Genomic DNA, 12,804 nt, shown 5'->3' with positions numbered 1-12,804 from the left:
TCCAAGTGGTTCCCAGCTTAGCAGCTGTCCTGCACTGTCACCAAGAATACAGACCCCTAAATGTGCAGCCCCTTTCCCCAATCCAGACCTCGTTAACACCACGCACAGCGTGGCGCCCCCTAAATGGACCCCAGGATGGGCTTCAGCAGGAAGCCTCCCGTAGCGCGCACAACCAGGGGCCAGGTCCTAGACGCCCCCGCAGCTGAATTCCCTCCGCCCCCTCCAGCCAAACCGACCCCACCCGCATCCTAGCGCCCCCTGCGGCCGGCAGCTGGAGTTGCCTCCTCCCTGCGCGCCCATCCGTTCCGCGCGCATCGCCGCGGGGAGTCTTACCGCCTGCTGCTGCCTCCGCCCGCGCCGCCGCTGCCGGTGCCAGTGCCATGGAAGGACGAGGGCCAGGACATGCGGGTCGTGCGCAGGCCGGGCCGGTCGCTGGTGTCCATGGCATCGGCGCGCTCTATGGGCCGGTGCGGCTGCCGCTCCGGCTCGGCGCGCTCCGCGCTGTCGGAGTAGCCGCGCTGCTGGATACGGATGGGGGTCCGAGGCTGCCGCCACAGGTGCTGGGGGGGAGGCTTCAGGGTGGCCTGGCCCTCCCGGGGCCCGGGCAGTGACAGAGACAGGCTCCTTTCCGAGGGGACGGTCGGGGGTTCCATGGCGCCGGCCCCGACTTGCGCCTCGGGGGGCCCTGGCCCTTCCAACCTACACCCCGCTCAGCTGCGCGCAAGGCAGCGAGCCCAGGGCCCCGCGGGTGCGCCCGGCCGCGGTAGGGCCATGGCGCCCCGGGGACAGACCCGGGGGCGCTGCGGGCCAATCGCCCCCGGGCCAGGCTCTGCAGCTTCCTTTCGGCGCCTGGAGCTCTGCTCAGTGCCAGGCGGCGCTCTCCGCGCTCCGCGTTCCGCGCCCCGCTCGGCGCCAGCCCCGGCTCCTCCGCCCCGTCCCGCCCCTCCCCGCCCCCCGCCCGCCGCGGCTGTCAGCGCCGCCCCCCTCCTCCTCCGTCCGGGCCAGCGGGGGGCAGCTACCTAAGGAGGGGGGCCCTTCCCGCCCACGCAGATCCCCGCTCCGGGCTGGGAGGGGGCGCTGGAACTCGGCTCTCTTCAAAGCACCCTGCTTGGCCGCGGCGCGCACGGGCACGAAGGAGTTACACGGTTAATCCGATCTGGAAGAAGACACCGGACTGGTTGCCAGAGTGTCAGTCAGTCGGTCCATCATGGCGAGGGCGGAGTCCGGTGCTGGCGTGTCCTCGCCGCTACCCCTGGCCGGGGGTAGTTTTTGAGGAGTGGTCCTAGTGCCACCGGCGCGGTGCCTGCAGCGGGCAGCGGCAGAATGTGTGGGATCTCCTGTCTGTGCGTCGGAGGATAGTGATGGTGCGGGCCTGGGGCGGGATGTGCGCGCACGTGGCCTCTTCCGAGGGTTGTCTGTGTTTTCAGTGTCGGCTGGAAGTGTGTGTGCGCACGTGGTTGGCTGCTGTTGTCTGCCCGTTTCTCTGGATTTGGCTGTGTGTATAACTGTGCGTGTCTGTGGGTGAAGGATGTGTGCGCACATGTGCTACCTATTTGGAGGATGTGCACCCCTACGTGGTCTTTTTTCAGGTGGCCTGGGGACTGTGAATGTGTTCTCAAGCGCTTGGATGCGTTTGTGATCGGTGTGTGCTTGCGGAGTCTGTCGTCTGACTGTAGTGTCGGAGGGCGTCTATGTATGTTAGTGTGTGTGTGTGCGTGAGTGTATGTGTGTGGTCGGCCTGGGGCCTCTGGGGTGTTTCTGGGGTGTGTCCCATTGGTTCCCTTGTGGCTCCAGGAAGACACCCTGTGGCGGATACCGCAGCTGCCCGCCCACCGCTCTATACATCGCTGCCTCTTCTAAAGCGCTTCTGCGAGAGGTAAACTGAGGAAGGTCCCGGGTAGCCGCGGAGCGCACCCCCGTGCCCTTTTCAGGCGAGTAAACAGGCGAGCCTCCTCCCTGCGGCCCCCGCCAGCAGAGCCCCCCTTCCGGCACCTAAATCGGGAGTCGCCGTGACTCACGCTCCCGCCTCCCCCAGCGCCGCGCCGAGCGAGCGAGCAGAGAGCGAGCGGGATCCGAGTGCGCCCCCATCCCCCTCAACCCCCCCCAAGGATGGCTGCTGGGCTGGGGGAGCGCACGCGCCCGCGTGTCCCACCGCCCCCCCCCCCCCACGCCGATAAGAGCTCGAACGCGAAACTGCTCTGCTGCGCGACCCGGGGACCAGACCCCTGCCCCCGTGCGCCCCCTGTCACGGGCTCCCCAGGGCAGGCGATGCCGTCTGCCACCGCCCTCCCCCCGCGCCCTTCTCCTTGTTTGAAAAAAAAAAAAAAAAAAGACTGCCGGTCTTCAACCCCCACAGCCACTTTTCTCCCCGCCAGAGGGGGCTCCCGGCGTGGGCGAACGCCGAGCAAAAACCGGCCCCCCCATGAGCAGCCGCCGGGTATTCCAAGGGCCAAAACTGTGTTCCCCACTTCTCTCAGGAACACCCCCCGCATTACACACTCAAAACGGCTTCTAGGGAATTTGTAGGGGCTGTGAGTTCTCCCCAGATCATATTTGAGAGTCCTGGGCTGGGCCAAATTCTTGGCGGGGGGATGCTGTAACGTTGGTTAGAGATCTGGAAGGGGGTGGGAGTGCGTAATGTGAGGTGGGTGGGGGTGTCAGGACACAGCTGGGGTTGCAGAGGAAGGAGGAAACGAGGAGTGGTAGCCTGAGCTGGGGGTAAACTGATCTGGACCTGAGGCTAGTGGAATGGGCGTGGGGAAGTATAATTAAGCAGCTCCAGGGGCGAGAGACAGTCACTTGCTCTCCCTATCTGGAAATGAACCACAGGACCATGACGGAAACAGAGACCCTGGAACCCTCCAATTGAGTAGATGGGGGTGGGGGTGGATTGGAACTGCCGAGAGCGGTGACCAGAGGAGGGCATGGGGCAGGGGCCGGCCAGAAGCCAGGACCAGCTCAGCTGTCTGACTTTCCAGCTCATTCTTGAGCCAAGAGGGGGGTTGAGTACTCTGGGAAACTGGTTGGGTACCTGGAAGGTCCCCAGATGAGAATCAGCAGGAGATGCTGTGTGAACCCAGAGCTCGCAGATATTTCTCACATCTCCCCAGGAGAAAGAAAAATGCCAGTCCAGACCCCTTCCAAGACTCCATCAGCCCCTTCAAGGCGGAGAAGAAACCTGATCCTCCCAGGCGGGGACATGAAAGCCGGTGCACAGCCGCCTGATCAACCTGCCCCAGCTCTGTGAATATGGGAGCATCTTGGGGGCTGGAGACATGACACCCCTTTCCTCAGTCCTGCCCCTTGCTGACTCAGGCAGCTGGAAAATGAAATAAGGGGTTCCTAGAGCCTGCGAAGGGTGCCTTGGCGTAGGGGTGTCACAGCCCGCCACAGGACAAGTTGCAGCTAGTTTTGCAAACGGCAGGGAGCATGGAGATCGGGAAGGGCTGGTGTCTGGACCTAGCCCAGTTGGCACTGTGCCTCCCCATCCCACCTCCCACTCTGCTCCCTCTCCTACCTACCAGTCGTTCTCGGCCCTGGTGATGGAAATCCGCGGTGGGATCAGCAGCGGCAGCGTGGTGGGCCGTGGCGGCAGAGGGACCCCAGGGTCCGAGGGCTCAGGCTGGGCCCAGCCCAGGCCAGGACCGGACGAGAGGCGGCGACGAGGACGACGCAGGTCGGCCCCCAGCATGTTGGCACGGTCGGATTCGGGGGTCTCCCTCGACCTCTGGGGAGGGACAAAGTGGAATAGGGGCGTGGCCTGGCTGGGAAGCTCTGAGCCCCTCTCCCCAAGAACACCCCTACCTAGCTGTCTAAGGGAGTAGTTAATGGGGGTATAGGCTCCCCTTCACGTGTGAGCCACTCGCTGACCCCTCCCACAGAGGGTGCCCTACCATCCCTTAGGTCTGAGAGTGCCCCTTCTCAGCCATAATTTTTGTGGGGTCGCCTCTCGATGCCCCAGCCTTGGGGTCTGTCACATCTAGACATTCTGTCTCAAGTGTGAGACCTCTCTAACACATCGCCTTTTTAGGGTCTCTTCCCAACCTCCACGTCTAAGAGGGCCCCTCTTGGTCTTAATGTCAATGCCCCCCTCCCATCCCTCACATCTGAGACTCTCAAGACCTCACCACCCCTAGCGCCCCCTCCCACCTCCTCGCCAAAATCCTCTCCTCATTTGAGAAGCCTCTGCCTGCTGTCCCTGGGCCGGCTGAGAGCCTCTTAATCAGGGCAGTAGGAGAAAAATGGAATCAAGGGGGTAAACTGAGGCACGAGGGGACCAAACTCCTCACAGCTTGGAGGTAGTAAAGCCACGTTCAGGAAATAGCCGTGGTCACTAGAGGGCGCTAGTCTCCCCAGGGGCGAAGCCCCGCCCCTAGCCCAAGCCCCTCCTCTCGCACCTCGTCCCCGGTCCCTGCCACGGACAGAGCACTGCGACTCCTCTTCATCTCGCCAACCTAGCGCGCCGTTGGGGCTGCGGTGGCCATGTCGGCAGGGCCAGGGCCTCCTGCAAGACCAAGCCAAACGCATCTGCCATCAGTGCCCCAGGGCTCCCCCTGCCGGCCGGGCCTAGAACCCGCCCCCGCCCCTTGCCTATTGCCTCTCCTGGGGCGTGACGTCAGCGGACTGTCGCTCCACCAATGTGGTGACGTCGCCCCCGTTGCCAGGGCGACAACTGACGCACGGCTGGGCTCCTGACGGCGTCAATGCCGGGGTTGGCCACTGGGGGGCCGAGAGCCTCCGGGCCCGGGTCGCCCCAGCCCCCACCATTCCTCCCGCGGGGGCTTCCCCGGCTCGGGGATCCCGCAGAAAAAACTGGGAGCTCCCAGAGCTGGCCGCGTGTGGCGCGTGGTCCGAGCCGGGGGCAGGAGGAAGCGTCTCCTCCGAGCTGTTGGGCTTTTAAGCCTTAAACCCGAAATAGCTCTGATGTGCGGGGGCCGGGCGCAGAGAGACGGCGGCTTGGGCACAGATGGGGGACGCACAGGCAGAGGCGCGTGGAGACAGACAGGGACGTGTGGAAATAGAAACAGACAGACAGGGACACAGACGCCGTTCCCGAAGACGGGTGCGCTCTGCAGCCACCGATCCTTGTCTGAAATGCTTGGGGGAGGGAGAGGCTGGCTTACTTTACCTTGGCACCCAGGCGCTGAAGATTATTGCTGTGCGGCCATGGGTCAGTGTCTTAAACTCTGTGAGCCTCAGTTTCTCTTCTGTGAAATGGAATGATATTCCCTACAGGGTCCATGTGAGAATGAAATCAGATCAAACCATATTGAACAGAACAGTGTCTGGCACTCAGTAAATGTTTAATAAATGGTAACATCTGACCCTGTGGGAGCCTGTTAGAACTCGATTCAGATCATGATCTTCCTCTACTCAGAGCCCTAATAGCTCTTACCTCACTCAGAGGAAAAGTCAAAGTCCTCGCGTGGCCCACACAGTCCTGCTAGATATGCCCAGTCACCTTCCTGCCCTCAGCTCCAGCCACACTGGTCTAGCTGTTTCTGGACACAGCAAGCATGCTGGTGCCTCAGGCCCTTTGCACTTCCAATTCTCTCCACCTGGAACTCTTCCCCCAAATATCCGCAGGTTAGCCAGGTGCGGTGGCTCAGGCCTGTAATCCCAGCAGTATGGAGGGCCAAAGCAGGTGGATCACTTGAGGTCAGGAGTTCGAGACCAGCCTGGCCAACATGGTGAAACCCCATCTCTACTAAAAATACAAAAATCAGCTGGGCGTGGTGGTGGGCGCCTGTAGTTCCACCTACTTGGGAGGGTGAGGCAGGAGACTCGCTTGAGCCCGGGAGGTGGAAGTTGCAGTGAGCCAAGATCAGGCCACTGCACTCCAGCCTGGGCAACAGATGGAGACTCTATCTCAAAAAAAAAAAAAAAAAAAAAAAAAATCCGCAGGTCCCTTACCTCTTTTAGGTCTTTGCTTATATCTCATCCTTTCAGGCATTTCTTTCTTTCTTACCCCACCCCCACTTAAAATTATAATACAACCTCCTAGGACTTCTGGTCCCCCTTTTCCCGCTCTTCCCCCTCATACCACACTATGTAATTTATTACATTTATTGTCTGTGTCTCCTCACACTGGAATATTAGCTGCAGAAGGGCACGAAAACTTTGTTTAATTATTATGTTAACAATAATGTAGTATTATTCATTACTATCTCCTGAGTGTCCTGAACAGAATCCGGAACATAATAGGCTTTTAATAACCTGTTCAATATCAGGTTATTATTGAGAACCTGATAGTGTAATGTTCCTAACAGTTCTACTATGTACTAGCTGGTTTATCCCCTACTTTGGTTCTTTTGTTTTTATTTTTTAAATAGAGACTGGGGTCTCGCTATGTTACCCAGGCTGGTCTCAAACTCCTGAGCTCAAATTAAAGCTCAAAGTGCTGGAATTACAGATGTGAGCCACCACACCCAGCCTAGTTCTTATTTCTTTATTTTTTTAAATATTTAATTATTTATTTGAGACAGGGTCTCACTCTGTTGCCCAGGCTGGAGTGCAGTGGCACCATTGCACAGCTCACTGCAGCCTCGACCTCCCAGGCTCAGGCTATCCTCCCACCTCAGCCTCCAGAGTAACAGCTGGTACTACAGGCACGTGCCATCATGCCTGGCTAATTTGTTTTTGTTGTTTTGTAGAGATGGGGTCTTGCCATGTTGCCCAGGCTGGTCAAAAACTCCTGGGCTGAAGTGCTCCTCACACCTCAGCCTCCCAAAGTGCTGGGATTACATGAACCCATGTTCATGCTGGGCATGAACCACTATGCTCAGTCTGGTTCTTATTTCTTTTTCTTGCCTTATTGCCTTAGCTAGCACTTCAATTCAATGTAAATTAATGGAAATGAATGTAAACATCATTTCTTCAACCTAGCCTTTAGCACCTGGTGGGCCCTCAACAGACATTTGTTGAACAAATGGATGAATGTATAAAGATAGCTTAGGCCAGGCGCGGTGGCTCACGCCTGTAATCCCAGCACTTTGGGAGGCTGAGACAGGAGGATCACAAGGTCAGGAGATCGAGACCACGGTGAAACCCCGTCTCTACTAAAAATACAAAAAATTAGCTGGGCACGGGGGCGGGTGCCTGTAGTCCTAGCTGCTCGGGAGGCTGAGGCAGGAGAATGGCGTGAACCCAGGAGGTGGAGCTTGCAGTGAGCTGAGATCACGCCACTGCACTGCAGCCTGGGTGACCTGGGTGACAGAGCCAGACTCCATCTCAAAAAAAAAAAAAAAAAGATAGCTTAAAGGTCACCTCCATTTTTCAGCTAGACTGCCCCAGTCCATGTTCTGGGCCCCCACTGCAGGTTTTTCTACCCCCATTAAAGCACTCACCACTCTGATTGTAACCTGTATTCTCCAGTAAACAGAGCAAGAAATGGTACCCATTCATTGTGGCCCCCAGCCTCGACCTCCTGGGCTAAAGCAGTCCTCCCACCTCAGCCTCCTGAGTAGCTGGGATTACAGGCACACGCCACCATGCCCAGCTAATTTTTGTTTTTTGGGTTTTTTTGGTTTGTTTGTTGTTTTGTTTGTTTGTTTGTTTGTTTGAAACAGAATCTTGCACTGTCGCCCGAGCTGAAGTGCAATGGCACAATCTCGGCTCACTGCAACCTCTGCCTCCCGGGTTCAAGTGATTCTCCTGCCTCAGCCTCCTGAGTAGCTGGGATTACAGGTACCCGCCACCACGCCCGGCTAATTTTTTGTATTTTTAGTAGAGACGGGGTTTCACTATGTTGGTCAGGCTGATCTCAAATTCCTGACCTCATGATCTGCCTGCCTTGGCCTCCCAAAGTGCTAGAATTACAGGCGTGAGGCACCACGCCTGGCCTTAATTTTTGTATTTTTTGTAGTGATGGAGTTTCACCATGTTGCCTAGGCTGGTCTGGAACTCCTGGGCTCAAGCAAACCTCCCACCTCGACCTCCCAAAGTGCTGGGATTACAAGCATGGGCCACCATGCCTGGACTAAAAAGTAAACATGTTTTAATAAGAAAAAAAAAGAAAAAGAAAAAGAAGCTGCAGCAAGTTACCCAGAAGAAATCTAGCTAAAATTATTGACGAAGGTGGCTACAATCAACAACAAATTGTTCAGTGTAGACAAAATAGTCTTTTCTTTTTTTTTTTTTTTTTTTTGAGATGAAGTCTCGCTCTGTCGCCCAGGCTGGAGTGCAGTGGCGCGATCTTGGCTCACTGCAAGCTCCACCTCCCGGGTTCACGCCATTCTCCTGCCTCAGCCTCCCAAGTAGCTGGGACTACAGGCACCTGCCACCATGCCCGGCTAATTTTTTTTTTTTTTTTTTTTTTTAGTAGAGACAGAGTTTCACTGTGTTAGCCAGAATGGTCTTGATCTCCTGACCTCATGATCCGCCCGCCTCAGCCCCCCAAAGTGCTGGGATTACAAGCGTGAGCCACAGCTCCCGGTCTATTTTTTCTTTTTTTTCTGAGACAGAGTTAGGGGGATGGGAAGACCCTGTTGCTCAGACTGGAGTGCAATGGTGAGATTGCGGCTCACTGCAACCTCTGCCTCCCAGGTCAAGCAATTCTCATGCCTCAGCCTCCAGAGTAGCTGGGATTACAGGTGCACGCCACCACATCCACCTAATTTTTTGTATTTTTATAGAGACGGGGTTTCACCATGTTGCCCAGTCTGGTTTCTAATTCCTAGGATTATAGGCGTGAACCACGGCGCCCGCCCAACAAAATAGTCTTCTATTGGAAGTAGATGCCAGCTAGGACTTTCACCCTAGAGAGAAGTGAAGTCAATGACTGGCTTCAAAGGACAGGCTGACTCTTGTAAGGGCTAATGCAGCTGGTGGCTTTCAGTTGAAACCAATTCTCATTTACTATTCTGAAAATCCTGGGGACCTTAAGAATGATGTTAAGTGTACTTGGCCTCTGCGCTATAAATAGAACAACAAAGCCTGGGTGACAGCACATCTGTTTACTGAATATTTTAAGCCGACAGTTGAGACTTCCTGTGCAGAAAAAAGGTTCATTTCAAAATATGACTGCTCATTGTCAATGCAACTGGTCACCCAAGAGCTCTGATGGAGATGTACAAGGAGATATTTTCATGCCTGCTAACACAGCATCCATTCTGCAGCCCACTGATCAAGGAGTACATTTGACTTTCAAGTATTATTATTATCTTATTTATTTATTTATTTTGAGACCTAGTCTTGCTCTGTCACTCAGGCTAGAGTGCAATGGTGCCATCTCAGCTCACTGCAACCTCTGCCTCCCAGGTTCAAGAGATTCTCCTGCCTCAGCCTCTCAAGTAGCTGGGATTACAGGTGCCCACCACCATGCTAGGCTAATTTTTGTATTTTTAGTATAGGGGGTTGTACCATGTTGGCCAGGCTGGTCTTGAACTCTTGACCTCAAGTGATCCACCTGCCTCGGCCTCCCAAAGTGTTGGGATTACAGGCGTGAGCCACTGCGCCCAACCTGTTCTCCTATTTTTAAAAATTGCCACAACCACCCCAACCTTCAGCAACCACCACCCTCATCAGTCAGAAGCCATCAACATTGAGGCAGGACCCTCCACCAGGAAAAAGATTATGACTTGCCGAAGGCTCAGATGATGGTTAGCTTTTCTTAGCAATAAAGGTTTTTTTGTTTTTGGTTTTTTTTTGAAACAGGGTCTCACTTTATCGCCCAGGCTGGAGTACAGTGGCGTGATCTCAGCTCACTGCAATCTCCGCCTCCCGGGTTTAAGCGATTCTCTTGCCTCGGCCTCTGGAGTAGCTGGGACTACAGGTGCACACCACCACGCCCACTAATTTTTGTATTTTTTGGTAGAGATGGAGTTTCACCATGTTGGCCAGGCTGGTCTCAAACCCTTGGGCTCAAGTGATCTGCCCGCCTCAGCCAAAGTGCTGGGATTATAAGCGTGAGCCACCACACCCGGGCAGCAATAAAGTTTTTAAGGTTTTTTTGTTTTGTTTTTGAGATGGTCTCGCTCTGTTGCACAGGCTGGAGTGCAGTGCTGTGATCATAGCACACTGCAGCCTTGTCCTCCTGGGCTCAAGCTATCCTCTTACCTCAGCCTCCCAAGTAGCTGGGACCACAGGTGAGCACCAACATGCCCAGCTGATTTTTAAATGTTTTTTGTAGAAATGAGGTCTCACTATGATGCCCAAGCTAATAAAGTATTTTAAAATTAAGGTACATGCATTGTTGTTTTAGACATAATGCTATTGCATACTTAATATACATATGGTATAGTGTCAGCATAACTTTTACATGCACTAGGAAACCAAAAATTTTTTGTATCACTTTATTGTGATACTCGCTTTATTGTGGTAGCCTAGAACTGAACTCAGTATCTCTCAGCTCTGCCTGTATACTTTAGAGCAAATTACTCAGCCTCTCTGGCCCTCAGTTTTGTCATCTGTAAAATAGGAATCATAGTCACACCCATCTGATGGGGTTGTTGTGAGGATGAAGTGAAGTAACGCATATGAATTTATTTCTGTTCCCCCTTTTTTTTTTTTTATTGAGACAGTCTCGCTTTGTTGCCAGGCTAGAGTGCAGTGGCACAATCTCGGCTCACTGCAACCTCTGCCTCTTGAGTTCAAATGATTCTCCTGCCTCAGCCTCCCAAGTAGCTGGGACTACAGGCGCACACCACCACACCCAGCTAATTTTTGTACTTTTAGTAGAGATGGGGTTTCACCATGTTGGCCAGGATAGTCTCAATCTCTTGACCTCATGATCTGCCCGCCTCAGCCTCCCAAAGTGCTGGGATTACAGGCGTGAGCCACCGTGCTCGGCCTATTTTCATTTTGTTAAGAGACAAGGGTCTTACTCTGTCGCCCAGGCTGGAGTGCAGTGACGCTATCACACCTCACGGTAGCCTTAAACGCCTGGGCTCAAGTGATCCTCTCGCCTCGGCCTCTCAAGTAGCTGGGACTACAGGTGAGCACCACAACGCCCAGCTAATTTTTAAATTTTTTGTAGAGAGGGGGTCTTGCCATGTTGCTCAGGCAGGTCTGGAATTCCTTGACTCAGATGATCCTCCTGCCTCAGCCTCCCAAAGTGCTGGGATTACAGGCGTGAGCCACCATGTCTGGCCAACCCACCAGCCCCTTTGCTGTTCTTCAAACACCTAGAACATATTCAGACCTCAGATATCCTAATGTTTTTCCCATCCCCCTGACTCTGCTTGTGTTTTCTTTTTCTTTTTCTTTTTTCTTTTTTTTTTGAGATGGAGTCTCCCTTTGTTGCCTAGGCTGGAGTGCAGTGGCGCGATCTCAGCTCACTGCAAGCTCCGCCTCCCGGGTTCACACCATTCTCCTGACTCAGTCTCCTGAGTAGCTGGGACTACAGGCGCCTGCCACCACACCCAGCTAATTTTTTGGCATTTTTTTTAGTAGAGACGGGGTTTCACCATGTTAGCCAGGATGGTCTCGATCTCCTGACCTTGTGATCCACCCGCCTCGGCCTCCCAAAGTGCTGGGATTACAGGCGTGAGTCACCGCGCCCAGCCCTGCTTGTGTTTTCTTTGCCTTAGACTTATAATTTTTTTTTTTTTTTTTTTTTTGAGACGGAGTTTAGCTCTTGTCACCCAGGCTGGAGTGCAATGGCGTGATCTCGACTCACTGCAACCTCCGCCTCCAGGGTTCAAATGATTCTCCTGCCTCAGCCTCCTGAGTAGCTGAATTACAGGTGCCTGCCACCATGCGCAGTGAATTTTTGCATTTTCAGTAGAGACGGGGTTTCACCATGTTGGCCAGGCTGGTCTGAAACTCCTGGCCTCAAGCAATTCCACTACCTTAGCTTCTCAAAGTGTTGGGATTACAGGCGTGAGCCACTGCGCCCCGCCTATTGTTTGTAATTTTGAAGACGAACCCTGCGTGTGCATTTTCCCTAGGCTCTGCAAATTCTGTTGCCCAAAGTCTCAAGGATTTGTGAAATGAAGAAAGCAATGAAGAAGACGATGTTGGAGGAGTCCAGCCGGCCAGGCGAGAGAGGCAGAGACATGCCCCTTACTGCTGTCAGGACACAAGTGCACATTTGCGGCAATCAGCCCTGGCCATAGCTCAGGCGAGGGAGGCAGGGCCCAGGAGTGCTCAGGGTGGAGGGATGCCTCTAAGCCTGCCTTCTCCTCCCCTGGACAGCAGGCCGCTGGGGAGGGGGGTCCAGATGGCAGCACAGGGTGCTCTGGACAGCTGGCATCAGGCTCAGGCCACGAGAGTCCTTTTCCCCCACCCATGTTGTCAGCACCGTCAGCTACCAGCCCAGCCTGGGAGCCACTGGCCTGGCCTGGCAGAGGAGAGCTGATGTCACCCAGCCCAACATCCCGCCCACTCCCCACTTCCTTCAACAGAAGGATGTGGCGATGTGCAGCAAATAACAGGGAAGTGAGAACAAAAGCCCTGCCCACACCATGGCCCTGAATATTCACGGCTGCCCAAGCTCCATGCTCAAAGCTGACGCAGGTCTTGGAAGGATTGTGAAGGACTCCAGGCATGTGTGCACATGTGTGCAAATACATGCATATATGTGCATGAACTTCATACCTGGCTGTGCATGTGCAAATGGGCTGGTGGAACCTTCTGTGAGTCTAAGTGTTGCATAGTTGAAACCAAATTGTACCCACAGGAATCTATGTGTCAGGGCAATACCACATCAGTCTATGTGAATAAGAGGTTGGCTGTGCCTGTGTGACTGTAATATGAATGTGTAGGTGTGTGGGGGTGTCACTGTGTGAAGATGCAGCGGAAAACAGTATTTCACAGTGCCTAGAAATGCAGGTTCCGGGGGCTGGGCGCAGTAGCTCATGTCTA

This window comes from Pongo abelii, chromosome 20, assembly GCF_028885655.2.
Source record: "Pongo abelii isolate AG06213 chromosome 20, NHGRI_mPonAbe1-v2.0_pri, whole genome shotgun sequence".
In the NCBI taxonomy this organism is placed as follows: domain Eukaryota; kingdom Metazoa; phylum Chordata; class Mammalia; order Primates; family Hominidae; genus Pongo; species Pongo abelii.
This window is presented reverse-complemented; position numbering follows the sequence as displayed.